Source organism: Dermacentor andersoni, chromosome 1, assembly GCF_023375885.2.
Source record: "Dermacentor andersoni chromosome 1, qqDerAnde1_hic_scaffold, whole genome shotgun sequence".
NCBI lineage: Eukaryota > Metazoa > Arthropoda > Arachnida > Ixodida > Ixodidae > Dermacentor > Dermacentor andersoni.
This window is the reverse complement of record NC_092814.1, coordinates 156,952,212-156,971,387: the sequence shown is the minus strand read 5'-3', so window position 1 is coordinate 156,971,387 and position 19,176 is coordinate 156,952,212. Positions and strand designations below refer to the sequence as shown.

The 19,176-nt window shown below is 43.2% G+C and overlaps 1 long non-coding RNA gene across 1 annotated transcript; it reads left to right on the top strand.

The window, feature by feature from the left end:
* The first annotated feature begins 3,424 nt into the window (after positions 1–3,424).
* LOC140217349 (uncharacterized) lies at positions 3,425–18,825 on the top strand. The gene is made up of 4 exons (XR_011893869.1): positions 3,425–3,918; positions 5,627–5,732; positions 8,234–8,303; positions 15,635–18,825. It is a non-coding gene; the product is annotated as an uncharacterized lncRNA (long non-coding RNA).
* Positions 18,826–19,176: the final 351 nt, after the last annotated feature.

The following is a 19,176-nucleotide window of genomic DNA, read 5'->3' as shown; positions in this document are numbered from 1 at the left end:
ATAACGAGTCTAGCTGTGCGCAGCACGTACGCGGTCAACGGAGGAGCCTTTTAAGAGACCACAAAACTCGTGAAGCTCGCGAGGCAGTTCCGGTCCCGTTCCGCGCTCGCTACTGCAACGCGACTGCTCCTGAAGTCTAAACCTTGCGGACGCCTGCGCTTGAGCAGAATGCCGATCGCGCTCAAGTGCACGTTTCGCCCATATCCGGCAGCAGATGGAGGACGCGGCGGAGGCACTGAGCCACCGCTCACACTGACGAAGGCGACCGCAAGACGCAGCGCCGTCGGCGGCACGCATTCCGGTCACCGAAGAAACGCGGCCAACAACGCATTAGCCGCGGTGGGAATCCGCCGTCGAGGCGGGGACAACGCGGCTCGAGTGCCACCGCCGCCCGAATTACCCGGCTCAGCGGGGCGCACCCTATGGCTCGCAAGGAACGTGCTCTAGAGCTGCTAGAGCCTACCTTTCCTGCGCTATCCCGGTCGAGAAACGGCCACGGGCCCTACTCAAAAATTTTCGTCTCGCGGTGCCACCCGAGGCGCCTTTATTGCGCGCCCTGGGAGACGCGTGCAAGGATCGCCCGTGTTCCTTGCAGCGCTCCTTTATAGCAGCTTCGACGCCTCGTCACAGCGCCGACCTATTGCCCGGGATAAGCGCTTGAAGCGCGTGCGGTAGCCTTCTGTAGCACGCCAACAACGCGCACGATGTGGTGGGTAAGCACCCCGTTTGGAGTTTTGTTTCTTAGTGTGTATCGTAGGCGGGCTTAAAAATGAACCTCCGGGCTCATTTCTGAGTAACTTATGTAACACCTGTCGCTGAAACCAATAATAGTGAGGTCATTTTCGGCGGTGTGAAAGAATATTATTTTGCCGACAGACAACGCAACAGTAATGTTATACTATTAGCAATACATTTTTGATGTCCAAACAAGCGTTGCCTGGTGCCACAATTTCGGGACCATATCAGGGCATTATGGCACCGGCGCACATGCCTATTATCTTACACTGCAGGCAACTTGTGAATCATTGGATTTGGCAATGTGCACTTTAGATTCTTATAAGTCTTGCTGATACAGTTTCCCATAGCTTCATTAAATGTGCTCCGCAGAGCTCTCGACAAGTCAAGCAACCATTCAGGGTCGGAGAAGAGAGATCTAAGAGCTTCGCTCCAGCCGGCCTCTACCTCCTTAACGCCAAAGGCGTTCTCTGCTTATAAAAGGCGAAGGAGTTGCCTAGCATCCTATCACTGCGTGTTGTGCTCCCTCGACAATAAGCCCCCGTTGTTCCTTTCTTTTGACCTATGTTCATGCCATAATTTCTACATACACTTCTTTAGTGCGTTAACATTCTCAGGATCGCACTTATCTGAGGCTACGTATGTATATTTCTATTCATGCATCTATGTATGTATGTTTGCATATAACCGTTTTCCCGTCTGCCTGAGTAACTGGGTAGTTCGTGGTCGAATAGACAGCGCATCGGGCTGGTGCGCTGAGGTAACAGGGTTCAAAACCAACCATCGGACCAACTTGCACCACTGAATATGTGGCACTGTGTATCTCATATGTGTGCAACACACGTGCTGCTCTTCAACGAACCTCTTTCACGCCGACATGGGCCACTCTGGAATGTGGAACTGGTTAGGTACCGTGATTTGAAGAAACTCTTTGACGGCGACTTGGAGCAATGGGTATATGCTACTCGGTCTGTGCTGATCCCCAATCAACCTCGTTGATGCTAACTTGTGTCACTGAGTATGTGCCAGCATGTGTGTGCCGCTCTTCAACGAACTTCTTTGATGCCAACTTGGGCAACTAGGTATATATGTGACATTGCGAATCTGCCGCCCTACAATGACGAAACATATCCCTTAAATTTCTCCGATGCTGAGCGAAATGGGGCCCACGTCACAATAGTTGCTCAAGGACAGCAACCCGACGCATGGGCAGGCTGCGCCACAAATGCACTGGGTATGTGCCGCTCTTCAATGAACATCTCGCGAACTTGGGTCACCGAGTATGAGCCACTAAGTGTGGTAGCCACGCGCTGACTTCTCGGCAGCGCCACTAGATGACACCGCGTGTCCAAAAGGAAGCGCGAGAAAGGAGCCCGGTTGCCACATGGCGCGTTTCTCAGCGTTCGCGCACACCGGCGCGCCATGCATTTCGGAGTTTATGCGCAGGCTTCGCGGTGGTGCTAGATTGCGCCGACTGTTTTTAGGGAAGCGTGAAAGAGGAGTCTCGCTGCAGGACACGCCCCATACATAACTCGTTTCGACGGTGGCAATATACGTCGCGCCGCTATATTAATTGCTAAACTCATTACCATCGACAGTCATCGTGAGATGGGGTATGCCGCAATTTCCACATGTATAGCAGTCCACCGGAGTTCTCTCTGGTTATAACCTGCTTACTTTTGTTCTCTGCGCTTCCTCTGTCTGTCTCTTAGCTTCAAGTTAGCTGGTAATATTAGCGATTAGTAGGGACCGGTGCTAGTGGCGCAGCACTCTAGTTCGCGCAGGCGCAGCTTTTCTCGCTTATATATATATATATGCAGCCTTTTCGTAGATGCAAAACAAAGTGTGCAAGCGCCGCATACGTCGTGCAGAGAATGTGCGTTCGGATCACAACGGCTGCGAAAGTTGCATTTTCTTCTCATTCTTACTTCCTCGTTTCCTTCATTAAACAGAGTACTATACTGCAAATTTAAGCTTGATTATGAATTAATTGAGCAGTTCAGCTAAACAAAGTTAGGTCAAGCTCATTTCCTCCTTGATTTCCGCGCCATCATTGCGTTTAACTTCACATGGTCTTTTCTCTTTACTCTTTTCGCTCGCTGAATAGCGAGGGCTTCGGCTTTGGCAGCCTTGATAACCTGAAGTAAACATAGCTGCCGGACTCCAGTGATCACGCGCTATGTAGTACGTGCGATTTAGTTGGCGTTTCACATCTATTATCGTATATAAAAAGACAAGCTTTATAATACCTAACTTCTTTGACTGACAGGAAGAAAGAAAAAAAAAAGCCCGATTATTTTTATGTCTAGACGGGTTTTGACACTGAGCGCCTTTACCAAATGTGTCGTAGGGAGAAAACAGATTAAAAATACATACTAACAACATAACCACTCATTTAGACATGCATGTCTTCATTCAATAATTACTGAGCCAGCCTGATGACAGTAAGGTGACAGTTCCGAGTGCGAATTGCCAAATAAAACTTTCAGGTTATTTGAATCATTCGCGATCCGTCGACTACATGTTGAGAGCTTGGCGTGCAGCACCGCAGAGCGCTCGCTGGATGAGGTGGATGTCATACTTATTGTAACACCTGCATTGCGTGGACATCGAATTCCATGTTTAAGACTGCCGCAATGAAAATTTACAAAGAACATCCTACACTGTAAACACAAATGAGCCCATATGGGCGTTTTAACAGTTGATATGCCATTTTTCCCCCCTAGCTTAAAATGAGTACGCCCACGAGAAGAAGTAAAATAAGCTAGAACCATTATTATACCCCCGACCCCATTTGAAGGGGCATTGCGGTTGTAAAATGGGGGTTTTCAAGGAATAACGGTGGCGTAGGGGAAATTGAGACGAGCCAAACAGAGAAAAGAATAACTCAGCCATGACCAACAAGGCAGTCAGCCGCAGCGACAATTTCAGTAGGATTATTTCTGCAGTCAGATTCGAAATATCCCGCGCAATGTGTGTCGGCGCTGTTTTTCTGTTCGGAGTAGCCGCGCCTTGGTGCTGCAGAGGACGCCGAAGTCGGAACTACGCGCGGAGGAACACCAGCCTTCGGAGCGCGCGCGCGCGCGTTGAAGCAGCTTTCAGCGACGGCCATTCGACCAGCGACGGCACATTCTTCTACCGTGGTTGATGTTTCTCACTGCTTTGAACCCCCAAGACTCCACGGTAAGTGACTTTGAACGATTATTACATGTTCTATGAGTGTGCATGTGTTCTAAGTGAGGAGACGCGCTGATATGACTTGTTGAAGGTCTCGATACAACATGGCGCGACAGTTGACCGTCCAGAACCATTTTGCACCATCACTGTGTTTCTTCGAGCTTTGTCGTAATCGAGGCGACTTGAGTGCTCAGAGTCAAGCAAGTGTACTTAAAAATTAGGATTTTATATAATGAGGGACTTTGCCGCGTCTTTAATTGGGCGGATGTGAGCATTCGACATGATCTCCGAAGCGCAAGCCACTACCATAATAGTTACGTGCAGTGCGAGGTGAGCTAAGCTTCGCCGCCTAACCGCGGCCTGAAAATGTGGCGGCTCGTTAAGGGCTTACTGCGGTGCGCGTGTGAGTGTTTGTACAGCGATCATTTGAGCGAGAACCGGCGGCGCTTCTTTGTGCGCGGTATCTGCTAGCTGGCGCGTACGTGGCGCCAATCCCCTAGCTCGTGCGATTGTGTGCAGTAGGTCGCCCACTTAGCGCGCATTGTGCAGATTTGCCAGTACGCTCCTTTCTATCGTCTGTGTCTCTTCGCGCCCACGTCGTTGATTGTGCAGGCAGTGCGCGACTGCGGCACGTAGCATGTAGAGCCTGCGCCCGTCGACTTTGATCTACGGGCGTGAAATGTCGGCGGCGCGTTTGTGGTATTAAAAGCGTGTGGTGAGCTTCCAACGGCACTACGGGTCAACGCCGCATGAGCTGCCGGTCAGAGTATAAGAACCTCTTTATTGTTAGCGTACTGCTTGGCGGTAACAGGTGTCCTGCTTGGGTTCAGATTACTGGATACGCCGTCACTTGAACCTCGGCGGCCGGAGCAGGTGAGTACCAGTGGCGCCGGCACCTCGGCCGGCAGAAAACGGTGCCCGTGCCGTGACGAGATATATCAATTTACGCGATAGCATTGCCGGTGATAGGTCATACGGGCGCGTCGCTCCATGCCTGTGTTCTTTGCTGAGGCCGCCACTACGCCTGCGGTGCACTTACTACGTTATATCTATATAGTCGAGGCTTGTGCAATGTTATTATTCAACAGCTGGCGCTGTGCTCTGGATACCTGAACTTGTTTAATGTTTAATTACTTTGCTGCTGTGCCATTGCCTATTGGGTACAGATATTTAGTATTGAATTCTAGGTGCCAAATTAACACAAAGAAGTTGCGCTTTTCAACTCAGGATCATATCACACATCACAGCGTCATCCTATATTGCACGAGTATTAATAACAAAATTTCTGTTGCTGGTGAAAAAAAAAAAAAAGGGGAGACCGATCAACCTGTAACCTGTATCTGTGAGAAAAATGTGCTTCAAGTCCGCGATTGTCTATAAAAAAAGGTACTACCTTGGTATTCAATGTCAGTAACACTCATAAGTTATGCATCCTTTTGTGTGAAACAATTTGTCTTAGAAGCCATTCATTGTAAGGGATCAGTAAACATCTCATAGCTTAAGTAGTGCATATGTGCATGGGTTGGGCAAAGGTATTGGTTTGTAAAGAGCAAAGCCATTAAGATATAAAATATTGGCAAGCTTAGTTTAACAATAAGCTGACGAATATACAAAACCTAATGTAGCAGCAGATGTTCTCCAAGATAAGCTTGTGACCAGCTTTTTTGTGTTCTGTGTGATCACTGTAGTGTCAAATTTTTCATTTTTATTTCAGGACTGCAGCTGCGGTCGTTTCATTGCCAACTGTGAGGATGAAGCAGCTTCATGGCCGGAGATCGGGCGCCTCCCATCAGTTTCCCTTTTCAGCAATAGAGGCCTTGGTATGCTCTTACCTAGAGTTTGCTTTTTTACCCTGTATGTTTTGAGCGCAATGGCTAGTTTAGCGGCATTACTTAGAGTGATTGGTGTGACACCTGTTCCATAGGAGGTATGCAGGTTATCCCACGTAACTCTAGCAAACTTTTAAAAATATGAATATGCCATCTAGCTGCACAGAACCTATGTAATGTTGTTTCCTGTCTCTTGGAAATACTTGGATTTGCTGCATTTTGCCTAATTACCTAATTAGTCTTAATCAATTAATCAACTTCTCAAATGTAATTAGATAAAAAGTCTCAATTATAAAATTGTAGAGCAACGTGAAAATTTCCCAGTACAGCTATCTGTGGCTCAATATGTGCTACATAATGTGTTTCTAGAGCATGAAAGAAGCCTGAGAATCTCGCAAAGTGCCTTGAGTATGTTTCTGTGTGACAGCGCCTGTGTTGTGTTCTTCCTTCAGTCCTCGTCTTTTGCGCTGTACTAACAGTAGACCTCGAGTGGCCATTCCCGTGGCAGTCTTGCATGTATTGAGTGCTTGCCCTGTATAGGCATGTGTGTTTCCAGTAAGCAAAAAATACTGAAGGAGCCCAACGTGATGTATTTCAGGACAAGTGTATGGTGTAAATTACTATGTGACAATAAAATAAACTGAAACAAGACTTCACAGTAGAGGTATGCAGGTGTGTGCATCAGCATAATGATGAAAACCTCATGCAAGTTTAGAAAAATATTCATTAAGTTAGTTTCTGTCATTCTTCTCTGTCACATTATTATTGCAAAAATGTGCTCTCTAGTATTGCACGATTAAGAACACAGTTCAAACACATCATTTGCTGGAACCTTGACATTCATAGCAACATAGAGAGGAATGGTTAAAAATTTGCTTTGCTTCTCTGACCTTCATTTTAGGTCTTTCTCATGTTTGCTAAGCTTCTTAAACTATCATAGACCCCTTCCAGGGTTTACAGGCAGCTTGAGCACATTGTGCCAGATTGTGAAGCTGCAGAGGTCGCAGTGTGTATAATGGTGTGTGGTAAATGCAAGTTTATTGCAAGATGCATTATGCTCAGTACCAATTATATTAAGTTATAATTTTAGCAAAAATCTGTTTTCCAGATATATATCAATGTGTCTCCAAAGAACTGCACTTTTTAAAAGAGTTGCTCATTCTCTGTCTACTGTTCGGTGTTGTTAAATGCATGCATGTTGGACAGCATAGTGCTTGGCCTTCAGCTGAAGGTAGTAGTGTAGGTAGTAGGTAGTAGTGTAGAAAGTGGTAGCAGTAGTAGCTTTATGCATGTGCATAAAGCTGCAGTAAGCCAAATGTGAAAAGATAAGGGCTAATACGATACAGCCATGTAGCAAAATTTACACAAGCAAACTGTTTGATGCAATCCCTAGGAAACTAAGCAAAAATATAAGAATGTGCTTATATGATAAACAGTACCTATGTTTCAGGCGCATGGCCTTCTACCGCCATATTCCATAACAGTTCATTATTTAACACTTTAAAACTACTTGCCCTGTTTATGTCTAACTGCTCTAAATTCGAAAATTTTCATTGATTGCACTATGAAGGTTTTGGCCGTGGCTTAAGTTACTGCCAGAATTAAATTTATAGTTGTGGCTGTCCTATGGGTGATAACAAAAAGCCATTTTGGAACCAGGTGACTGTTATGCAGTATGCTAAGTGTGCGTATTAGAACAGCCACTTATATTTTCATTGTAACCATGTATAAAGTATGTATGTACGCATCTCGAAGCCATAGACTGTGTACTGTTAATTGGAGGTGTTATTGTGTGGAGTAGGTGTTTTTGTAAGCATTGTCTAGAATTTGCACTACATTAAGGTGTAGTGAAGCCAAGCGAAAAATATTGACAAAATGGCTAAAGTACATTCTTAAGAGTATTAAGCGCACTTAGATGACTTTACAGCATGTAGTAAAACAAGAATGGGAACTGAAGTGCTTAATTTTTGTTCATTATTACCATATGGCACCAACATGCAATGAAGACAAAAGAGGAAGAGAAGTGAAGTGCACTAAAGGGCAACTCGCTCCTGATGGGAGCTGCATTCACATCTACATGATGCATGCAATCTTTGAGTTATAGCAGCAGCTAACCACCTGTTCACATTGTTGCACATTTGTATTGTTTATGTACTAAGTCTGGCCCTGGAAGTGTTAAGCAGTGCCACTTGTGGCATTGGTGCTGCATGCAAGACATCCTTCTAACCACAGGTGTTATGTATTATGTAAACCTAAGTTCTTTTAAATTCATGTAACCCACAAAAGTTACATTTGAAAGGATGTGCCATATTTGCCTCCATTGCCATGAGTAGCATTGGCTGATAGTCACAGGGCGAGACGTTAACCTTGCTCAGCTATTATGCAAAACTATTTTACATACAAATGTGGTAATTAGTATACATGCCGAAAGCCTCACAGAATAAAATTTTTTATTCGCATCTTACAACGATTGTTATTTTGCTTTAACTCAGGAGGCCTTTCTACCTGCGTTGCATCCTGTGGCTGGACCACTCCCACGATCTCGGCAGAATCGTTACACAGGTGTGTTCTTTTGTGATTCTCAGTACTGATATTTTCTAGTTTACATTCAATGTAAATGCACAGATCAAATGAAAAACAGGTTAAAAGATGAGCTCACAGGCACTGTATCCAAATGTTTGTTAGGAAGTAAAATCTTTTTCACAAGTTGTCGTTATAGCAACACAAGAGAGTGTGCACATCACACCACCAGTACCTAGCAAGCAACAGCATTATACCGTAGAAGCCAAAACATCAGGCGAAAACCTTTTCGAGGCTTAAACTATTTCTTGGGTTACTCTGTCTAATTGCTTGAACTGAACTGACGTGTCCTGCAAAACAATTTGCATTCGCATTTGATACAATCTGCAGCAAAATATGAACAAAGGGCTGCAATACTCTAAGGGCCTACTATTGAAGTTGCAACCAGTCTTCCCAGTGTACTGCAGCCTCAGGAACATGAAATGTGGTACACTGTACCACATGCACACACAACAAATTTTAATCCATGGGCATCTGTACACTGTGCTTGTGCAGGACTGCGCAACTGGCTGTTTATTCGTGACTGAAACAGCTACGTACATCAAGACTGTATTGGGAAGCCACCATCTTTTTCAGTCAGTGTAACAGTCCATAAACATATGGATTTCCATGAGCATTTTGTCTGCCACACTTTTCTTTGTCGTTTTTTTTTGCACTCCAGCTTTGATGGCTGCAAGACACTTCAGGCTGGCTGAAGAGACAGTGGTAGCCTAGTAGGTGGCCTCACAAAGTTGTTATTTTGATTTTTAAGAGCCGACTTGCTTTGGACAATGCTGAATAACACATCAAAAGGCACGGGATTATTGACAAGGTTAGAATGACTTTGAAAGAAGTTTAAGGCTTCTTTTAAACTCTGATCTGTCTGCTGAGACCAAATCATCTCAGCTTTTAATGAAGCAATGTTCAGGTTGGAAAGCTGCAAGGCTGTGTGGGTACTCGAACACCATCATTGCTTCATATAGCTGAAGTTGCTGTGACATCAAGGCAGCAGGAAATGACATGGCAAAGGAAAGGTTGGTCGACAAAGGACTCATTGGCAATTATGTAGGTTCAAGGGCTATTGCACTGAGTAAGAAAATGTGTTCCTGATACAACGTGAACAGTGTTAATGCTGAAGAACAAACTGGCACCACCTCCCCAGTCCTACACAAGCACGTGCATAGAAAGGGATGCCTGTTGGCCTTGAGGGCCACCACTGGAGGGATCACCTGCTATCGCTATGACATAGAATGTGACATCAGATGACTATAGTTCACACCTTTGCTGCAGCTCGCTGGCTGGGCAATTGAAGCCTTGATTGTAAGGATGAAAAGTTTCAATCACAAGGTGGCAATTTAGTTGCCAACTCTTACAGCATGGTTCACTACTCAGTGCTGCAGTGCTGGACGTATTTGACCAAGCCTGGTGCGAGTTCTCATGAGTACCCATGTTCAAGCTGCCGCTAGATACTTAGTTGATAAAGTCACTGAAAATGAAATTTGGTCATCGAAAGAGTCATGAAAACGATGCACACAAGGCTTGTAGCGTGCTTACTTGGTATGACCTCAGTCAAGACACCCTGTGTAGAGATGCTGACAAAAGTGCAGCAGAAGTGTGGATTGAGGAGACAAAAATATAAGCTGTTCAAGTTCCACATATAACAAACTGATAATAAATCGCCGTTCAGCAAGAACTCCGGCAAAAGGGGCAAGCCGCACTCCCCACAACGAATGCTATAAAAACAGTACTGTTATTGCAGCAAAATTGCCTATAGCTCTTTTGATAGCTTGATAGCTGGTAGCTACTTCATGGTAGCACTTGATAGCTGGTATCACACAATGTTTTCTATGCCACGGAAATATTCCAGCACGTGGGGGCCACAATTCTCCTAGAGGCCAATACAGACACAGGTTGCCAGCAAGCATGGACTAAAGATTTTTCCATTTGCATTGATGTAGTCTACCACATTTTGTTTTCTTGGGTGCACACTCACACTGGGGTAACAATTTTCTGCCTGAATATTCATCGCAGGGAGCACTGCAGCCAGCTAAAGCGAGTTTTTTGTTCACACCTTGCCACAGATGCGGCAATATGTAGACTTGACCCATTTTTCTAGGCACATTTGTTGGGTTCAAGAAAGAACACAGAGTAGCTTAAGAACTTTATTCCTTCTAGATTTAAGGCGTGGGGCCAGGTATTAACCATTGTTTTAAGAATTTTCCCAAACCGGGAAAGATTCTTTCTTGAAAGTCTTCTCATATCAGCTTGATACAGTCCCTGGCTTAGTATGGGTGCATGTGCTGTGGCTTTGCTTTAGTCTGTTTAAAAGGTCGTTTTCCTTTTGAGTGTTCCAGTCGCAAAGAAATCACAAATATATTTTGATTTCAGGAACCCTTGTGACATTACATAATTCCTTTACATGTTGCAACCAAGCTTATTTTTTAAACACATGCCTTTCTTTCAGCATGAAAAAAACATCTTAGATGAAACAAGGCAAAAATGGCTGCTTATGCATTTGTACGATATTCCAACTGAGAGGGGTGAAAAGTAATAAAATGTTCTACTTTCATAATTTTTCTACCATGTGTACAACATTTCTTAATAGGCATGAAGCAAATTCACTTTTATCACTAGCCTATTACAGAAACAAAAAATGACAAACTGAGCTTTTGAGGGGGCCCTCAGAAGGGCCCAGTCCGTGCGTCTTCTTTTCTAGCGCCATGGCTGTGAGCGCAGCTGAGCACATCTGCAGCCTGCACACCCTGTTCTAGAGGTGATCTGCTGCGTGTGGAAAGACTAGACGTGCTGATATGGCGTGGTATTATGTGCACAGTCTTCCCCGTGTTTAGTACACGGGGTTGCATAATCTGTAGTTTCAGAGATGCATTGAAGTTTGATACAGACAAAGCATTCACCTCCACTGCCAGCACTTTTCATGATGGTGTCGTTCCACTGTGTGTGGCAGTATCAAAGAGGACAGGGTGGATGCGAAAGCAAGGCTGGGTTTGCTTCATGCTACCTATGTGAAGGTATCGTTAACACACCGTGAAACCGTATCTTTGGTCGCCGACTCTCAAATTCAAAATTTTTTTCTCATTCAGATTTGTGTTTTCTGACTGCGGCCCTTTCCGTGGGAAAACAATCCATTTGCAAATGTACTTATTTGACTAAACGGTCGAATCTGAGTACAACAAACCAAATTGCTGATTTTAGTGCATTCGTTATGTTGGGGTTCCTTTGTATATGACTCCAGAAAAAGCCGACCATTGTCTGCTCACACTCCGCCGCGCCCGCCCATATAGGAATAAACTTAATTTTGGTTGGCCACGATGCTTATTGGTGTAGTAGCTGTCGTGTGTCCACCCATACACATTTTGTTGGCTTCCCGAAAACCTCGAAGAACAGCGGTATTTTGCTTATGTGCATTCACTAATCAAATAAGTACATGTTTGCTAGAATCCCCATAATATTGAGTCAGCTGGTCTGCTTGAAAATGTTCAAAATATGGCAGTTAGATTTGTAATAGGAAGTCATACTAAAAGGCTTTGTATTACTGAGAGTAAGGGTAAGCTGCAATGGCAGGATTTAAAAGACTGGGAAATCTCTTCAGTTAAGATTATTTCAAGCATATACTGTTCCAAACATGTAGAGATAGAGAAATTCATATCAGGCTATCATCATACCTCACAAGAAAGAGATTACACTGAAAAGGTTTATTAATTTCCTTTACTTATAGGTGATGCCTCACATTGTTTTTTCCTTGGACCAAAGAGACTGCAAGGTTTTTCAGCCTGCAATTGTTTGCATAGTTTTCAAAGATAATTCCCTCCCTGCTTTGTGTGCTTGATTTGAATGTAAGTTACATTACACAGAATGTATACCCCCCCTGCAATGCCAGTACAGGCGAAGCAGGTACTAAATGAATAACCACGAAAGGATTTTGGAGCGAGCAAAAATGGCATGTACAATAGATATGCGTAGATGTCCCGTTGGTGTTGCTGTCAAACAAGAAATTGGGATATCGAGGAACTGAGCAAGGTAACTACATGTGTGCTTGCCAAACTATAGCTGTCATTTACACCTTGATTGTGACTTAGCTACCAAAAGAAGTTTTTTTGTCTTGTTCTTTTTCTGTTAAAATGTACTTTTTTCTTTGTCTACTTTCGTTTGGGTTTTTGTAGCTATATCGTGCACATGTGACCAATAATGCCGTGTGGAAGTTAGTGGTTGTTGGTATTTCTCACTGCCTGTCGTTTGTTCAATGTGTGTACTAAAGTCAATAGAGCACCAACCAGTATAACCTAGTGTGTTGAATTTGTTTTCTTGTTTTAGTACAAATGATCTGACTGGTTATGTGCCCAAATAAACAATTAGATTATGAAAACAAAGTTCATCAGAACATGTCATGCATTTTATTTATAATTACCCTATTTCAACTGCAGAACCCACATATTAAGGCATGTAGATTTAAGTGGAACAAGTCATTTTGCAATCCTTAGTTCTGAATAGGTGAGAGCAGTGCTAAGGGCACAAAGTGAGTCCACATAGATAAATGGCATGGTGCACTGTGCACTGACTAATAATTGATGTGTTTTTGCAACAGACAAGCAAATAAATATCCAGTAATGCCTTGTCAGAGGCACGAAAGCACATAAAGAGGCAGGGGGTGGTCAGATACAAATGTGCTGTGGTTTCAGGTTTGTTAACAAGCATACCACTTTTCTGTAACTTCAGAGAACAGGTGCTGCGCTGACACATTAATCTTTTTTTTTTCTTGTTGTTATTTTGTGGGATTTGATTAGTTTCTGGGTTAATGGTTGCTGCTTTCGCTAACATGTTGCACTTATGAAATTTGGGCTGTCATCTGCACTCTTTACAGTGTATGTACTCTTATGGTCACATTATAGTGGTGCTTAATCGTGAATGCTCTCATTCAAATATAAGCTTGTCTGGTCTACATATGCTTTCCTTCATGCCAAAGGAATAAGATATACTATGTTTATGTCAGAAGGAAAGAAATTGAGACTGTTGTCTATTATTGCACATAAATCTATGCTTAGTTGCATTAACATTTTTGCATAATTTCAACAACTTATTTAGTGCATTTCTGTAACATTGACACTCTTTCTTATCCACTTAGGTGTAAGGAATAAAGGCAAAAAAGTAAAGCAATGCAGTGGATTTAACTTAATGCTCTTGATTCTTATTACCTTCTTGATAGCTTTTCTATTTGGAAGAGCATATGTACAAAAGCATGTTTTGACCAAATAGGCTGCTGTTTGGGAGGCTTTGCAAGCACCACTATAACGTGACAAAAGCAGTGTGTGGCCATTTGGTTATATAAATTCTGGTCTAATGACACCACAAAAAGTAAACAAAGATATGTACGCACATGACACAAGCACCGGATCTCACTTCAAGCTTTAAAATAAGGAAACAGGCAATATTTAATCACAGGTGGAGACATGATGTGATGATATCTGTTAAAAGAAATTCTTTATGCAGTGCAACTAATGGATCACTGATATATTCGTCATACTTTTTAAATGTTGCAAGCCACAATTACCTTGCATGTTGTCAGGTCGTAATACCTGGCTACAACGCAAGTTTTGTGGAACACAGGACCGCAGTCACATTCTTTGCAGTATTTAACATTGTGTGATGGAGGATTGTTTCACACGGATGACTCATACTCCCTCAATTTCCCTGATTTCGCATTAATAGAGCACCCCATCTGTCCAATGTAGGCACGGCCTTATGATGGCAGCAGACTACACAACGCTTGCGGCCTAGCTCACTAGATGCATATTGTGCTTCAACCACAACCAACCTTTTCCTTTTTTTGGCTTCTGCCTTTTATTACAGCACAAAACTCTGCTAACAAGGGCCTGAGAAAACAATGATTTGCGCAACTAAATTAGGCATGAATATGGAATATAATGAATGAGATGAAGTAAAAAAGTGGTTGCAGTTGTTTCGTATGCATTTGTAATTTTCATGGGTAATTGTGTAGCTGGTCTCTACGGGCAAAAATTTTTTTTCTGTATGAAACATGTGATGAGAGATTTGCTCTGATGAGAAAAAAAGACAAGCCAGGAAAACAAATTAATTTGTTGCGTGCAGCACAATTTGCAGGCGGTGCACTGTGCAACGGAGGTTATGTACAGTCAGCCATTCCCATCCAGTCATGCTTGCATTGCATACACACATTGTATTAATTTGAGATTGCGGCTAATGAAGTTTGTGTGGAATAACTCTCATTCGCACATAGTGATGCACTGCAAAATAGATTGGTTCGTTCCTGTGTTCATCAAAACTTGTAGCCAAAAATTATGAGCAGATGTACATAAGATGATTAAGCTTTGGCAGATTAGCACGAAAAGGACAAATGCATCCGTCATTCTCAGCTACATTGCACAAAGAATTTGTTTTTGAATTAATGACATCACTTCCTGTCACTATGTGATGTATATGATGTCTGTTTTCTTATTAAAGCGAGAGTTGAGGTTAGGCACTTGTGTCCTGCATGTCTTTGTCTTCGTTTGCTTCTGTGGTGCCATTACACCAGAATAAGTCCATGACAGGAGCTGCCAGTCTATGCAGTTATACTACATTGGGCTCAGTACGCCTGGCGGCCTGAATGTGACGAGTGCGAAGTAGCAGTAAGAACTTCAGAAGGGTAGAATTTTGTGTCGGTGGTGCATATTACAGTATGGTGAAGCGCTATAGATGGAACAGTGTGAGGCGAGACAGATGGGAAAGTGCTACAGACAACTGTGAATGTTTACTGGAAAGTTTCGCTGCAGCGGGACAATGCATGCGTTATCCTGGTGCAGCAAAATTTGCCAATGTTCATAGTTGTCAGTAGTACTTGCCCATCTACATTACACTTCACCGTACACTAGTAGCAGTAACAACATAAACCAACTGACCCGAGCAATAATGAAAGCCCACAGAATTGCCAAATTGTAGGAGAAATGTTTCAGTGTAACACGTGTTTTGTTAACTGACAAGCAAATGGCATACATGTCTGCGAACCGATGATCAGATGCATTTTTCATGCACATACATTATTTTGTACAACTGCTTCCTGCTTTGGTTTTTTATGGCTTTTAGGAAGCATTCCAAAGTACTTAACTGTTTGTCTGTTCTAAAATTGAATCTGTTCTCAGCCAGCACTATGTGGCATTACTGCATAAGCCCTTACTTCGTCAATGTCCTTCGCACTGTTCCCAACTAAATATGAATAACCAAATAACCATGTTTTTTATTTTCAGATTATGAAGAAAATACTCTTAATATGTATTTCATTAGAAAAATTTTCTCAATTTTAGGAAGAAGTCTGGCTGGCCCCAAGCCTGGTGCAAAATGAAGAAATGGCACTCCACATCAATTCATGTTTACTTGTCGTCATAACCAGTCTGTTAGCTTAATTTTTGGTTCTTCCTATTGAATTCTCAAGAAAGGTACCAACTCTGTCATTCACTCTGCAAACAAATTTTTGCACTTGGGGATGCAGCCATGCACAAAGCCTTTGAGCTCATTAATATCTTTATTTTTTAAAGAAAGTGCAGCTGCTGCGTGGAGCAATAGGTTGAATAAGACGAGGGTAAATGAAAAGATGGCGAAATTAGTCATCAACAGTTGTCCAACAAAGGAAGTCTCAAGCTGGAGGCAACATCTTTGCAAGAGAACCAAATGGCTCCAGCCTGAGACATTCGTTGTTCAACCTGGCAAGTCTCCTCTAAATATTTCCTGTAGCCTGAGACCTATATCCATTCCACCACCCTTGACCAACAATACACCTATACATTTGGCAACCCATGGAAAGGTAGCAAATTCACATTCAAGGAAAGGGAATGTAGTGTGCACCCTGTAAGGTAGCATGAACAGTATTTTATTTACTTAATGAAATGCAGATTTGCTATCCAATTACTTTATTTTGATCCCCGTTTTATAGCTGGACAGCATGGTTCCTCAGAGAGAATAATAATTCGAAGCTCACACAATTTTGCTCCTTTATGTCCGTTAAATCTGTCCTGGTTGCTACACTATCAGCCCTGTCTGCAATTGCATAGCAGTGTTTTGAGCATGCATCCAAATTCAAAAGAATAGTTAGGCTTCTACCTCAGAATGTTTGCTACTGTGTTGCAGCTCGAATTCTATGTCTAGGTGGTCACTGTGATGCCATGTGCTTTTTAAATAAGACCAATATGCTATTTGAAGGGCAATTAAATGCAATCTCAAATGACCTCAGCTCGGGGAATGACACAATTGGAGGTCAATGTGATAAGGAGGATTTGATTTCTGAAAACAAGGCACTTAAACGGGAGAAAGCATGACTAATTTCGTATAAAGATGCTGCTTTTGGATATGATCAGGGAAGGTACTTGTTCGTGGCTGCATTTGCAACATGTTACATTGCTGGCTTTATATATTGCACTGGGTACAGTGAAATGTTGCTGCTTGCACAATATTCAACTAAACATGGTAGCCATGCTAATGTGTCCATGCAGAACACAACTCATCCACTATTATGGACTACAGTGGAATCTCGATAAACGAAAATCGCTTCGAAACTGCCGCTTAAATAGGACACCATCCTGATAATTGGTTGGCTCTCTGCAATGTCTCTCAGTAAATATAATGCCTGGTAAATGGAACCGATTTCCCTGGCACCTTGAGGCTCCATTTAAAGAGCACCCACTGTAAAAATATAGGGGGGATCGTGTTTGGAACTTTCGTAAATGTAGTCTTAAACAAAACCGCATTTCAGTGGGAGCGAAATGCAAAAGCACCTGTGTACTTAGACAGGTGCATGTTAAAGAACCCCAGGTTGTCCAAATTAATTCGGGTTACTCGCTATGGCATGTGTCATAATCAGAAGGTGGGTTCTGGTTCGTAAAATACAATAATTTTTAATAGCTTGCTCAGAAATCCAGCACTAAATTATGTAGCTTGTTTGTGTGATGAGTCCCAATTTCTTAATTTAGTACTTTGACATTTATCATATTTGTGTGCTAGTCCATGCAAAATACCACTGATTGGCCTCATTATACCAGCCACTGTTAATTAGGAATGGCTTAGTCAAGCAACTTAAACTTACAGCACAAACACCTAAGACGAACCACAAAAGGAAGATACGACACACACTGGTGCTAACTTCTTTATTTATTCGTCGTCGATGCAATATAAACCCTAGGCCACACTACCGCGCAGGCACTCAGATTACATTACAGAGGTCTGCCAAATTATCACATACGCAAGCGTAGGAAGTCAAATTCAGATGGATGCAGGGACAAAGATATCTTACTAATGCAATTATCGCCCTGCCTTTCTTGTGGTAAGCCTCTAAGGCAAGCCGCACATGCTCATTCTTGCTTTTGCCAAGAATCGACGTCCCATCAAGTTGTGCCTCACAATTGTTGCAAGAGTTTATATGCGCACCAAGGTGCGCTCCTCTATCTACATTTTTGTTTACTTGTTGCGCATGTTCCCTGAATCGCTCATTGATGCAATGCCCTATCTAGCCAAGCTATGTCTTAGCACATGAGAGTGAATTGTATAAACCACGCCGACCGCGCACAACACGTATGAAGCATCATGCCGAATTCGGCGTCCTCCTCTGCCCTCTCCGCAGGTGCGGGAGCATAGCTTTAAAAGCTTGTTCGGTGCAGAAAACGCCAAAGGAACACTATGCCTGCAAGCAATTTTCTTGAGTTGATAGATGACCTTATGTGTTTAGGGGCCGTGCAGGGAACATGCACAAAAAGTAAACAAAAATGTAGATAGAAGAGTGCACATTGTTGCGCATATAAACTCTTGCAAAAATTGTGAGGCACGACTTGATGGGACGTCTATTCTTGGCAAAAGCATGAATGAGCTTGCGCGGCTTGCCTTAGAGGCCTACGACATAAAAAGGCAAAATGATAATTGCATCAGTGACATAGCTTTGTCCCTGCACCCATCTGAATTTGAGTTCCTACGTTTGCATATGTGATAATTTGGGAGATCTCTGTAATGTAATGTGTGCGCCTGTGCAGTTGTGTGGCCTAGGGCATATATATGCATCGACGACGAAGAAATAAAAAAGTTGTCAGTTAGTGCCAGCGTGTGTCGTATCTGCCTTTTGCGGTTCGTCTTAGGTGTTTGCGCTGTAAGTTTTAAGTTCAGAATTATGTGCCAACTAGGCCAAATGAAGTTTTACTCTTAGTCAAGCGAGCTCAATATATAGTCTGTGCAAAAGTGTGGAGCGTCAGTACAAAGTAACAGTTCAAACACATGGCTCTGTAGTTACAGTTCAGTATGAAACGAGATAAGATTTCTTAGCATTTCTTTCATTTACTAATTTCATTGTATTAGGACATGTAGAATACTAGCAACTGGCATGCTTACAATGTACAGTGCTCTTTTTTAAAATCCAGACAATTGTTTTACTGGGGCAGAAATGTGCTTTCTTTTGGGCCCGGAAGTGAACATATTATATTTCTTACATTTGGTGTAAAATAAATTTTCTTCACTGTCAGTGTGTGTCTCGTGCATTTTTCCTTTCAGCAAGTAGCAACTGCTCTCGAAGGCGTTTGCTGGCCTCGGAGGCACTGCCGATAAGCTAGGACGACTGTATAAAAGCTTTGCAAAGAGGGGCTCTGTGATCAGCGAAAGGAAAAAAAAATGAAGACGTGCGGTGACGGGTTCATTCGCCATTGGACCACGTGTGCGCGTGACTTGGTCGATTCAGCGGTGGCCCTGTGCCGTCGATTGGACCACGTGTGGCGAGCCCGCGGCGAAATGCTTCGTGGCGGTACGCCGCGCCTATGCAGCAGCAGACGGAACACCGCAGGCCAAGGTGTCGGACGCCGGCGTTCGCTCCGAGCAG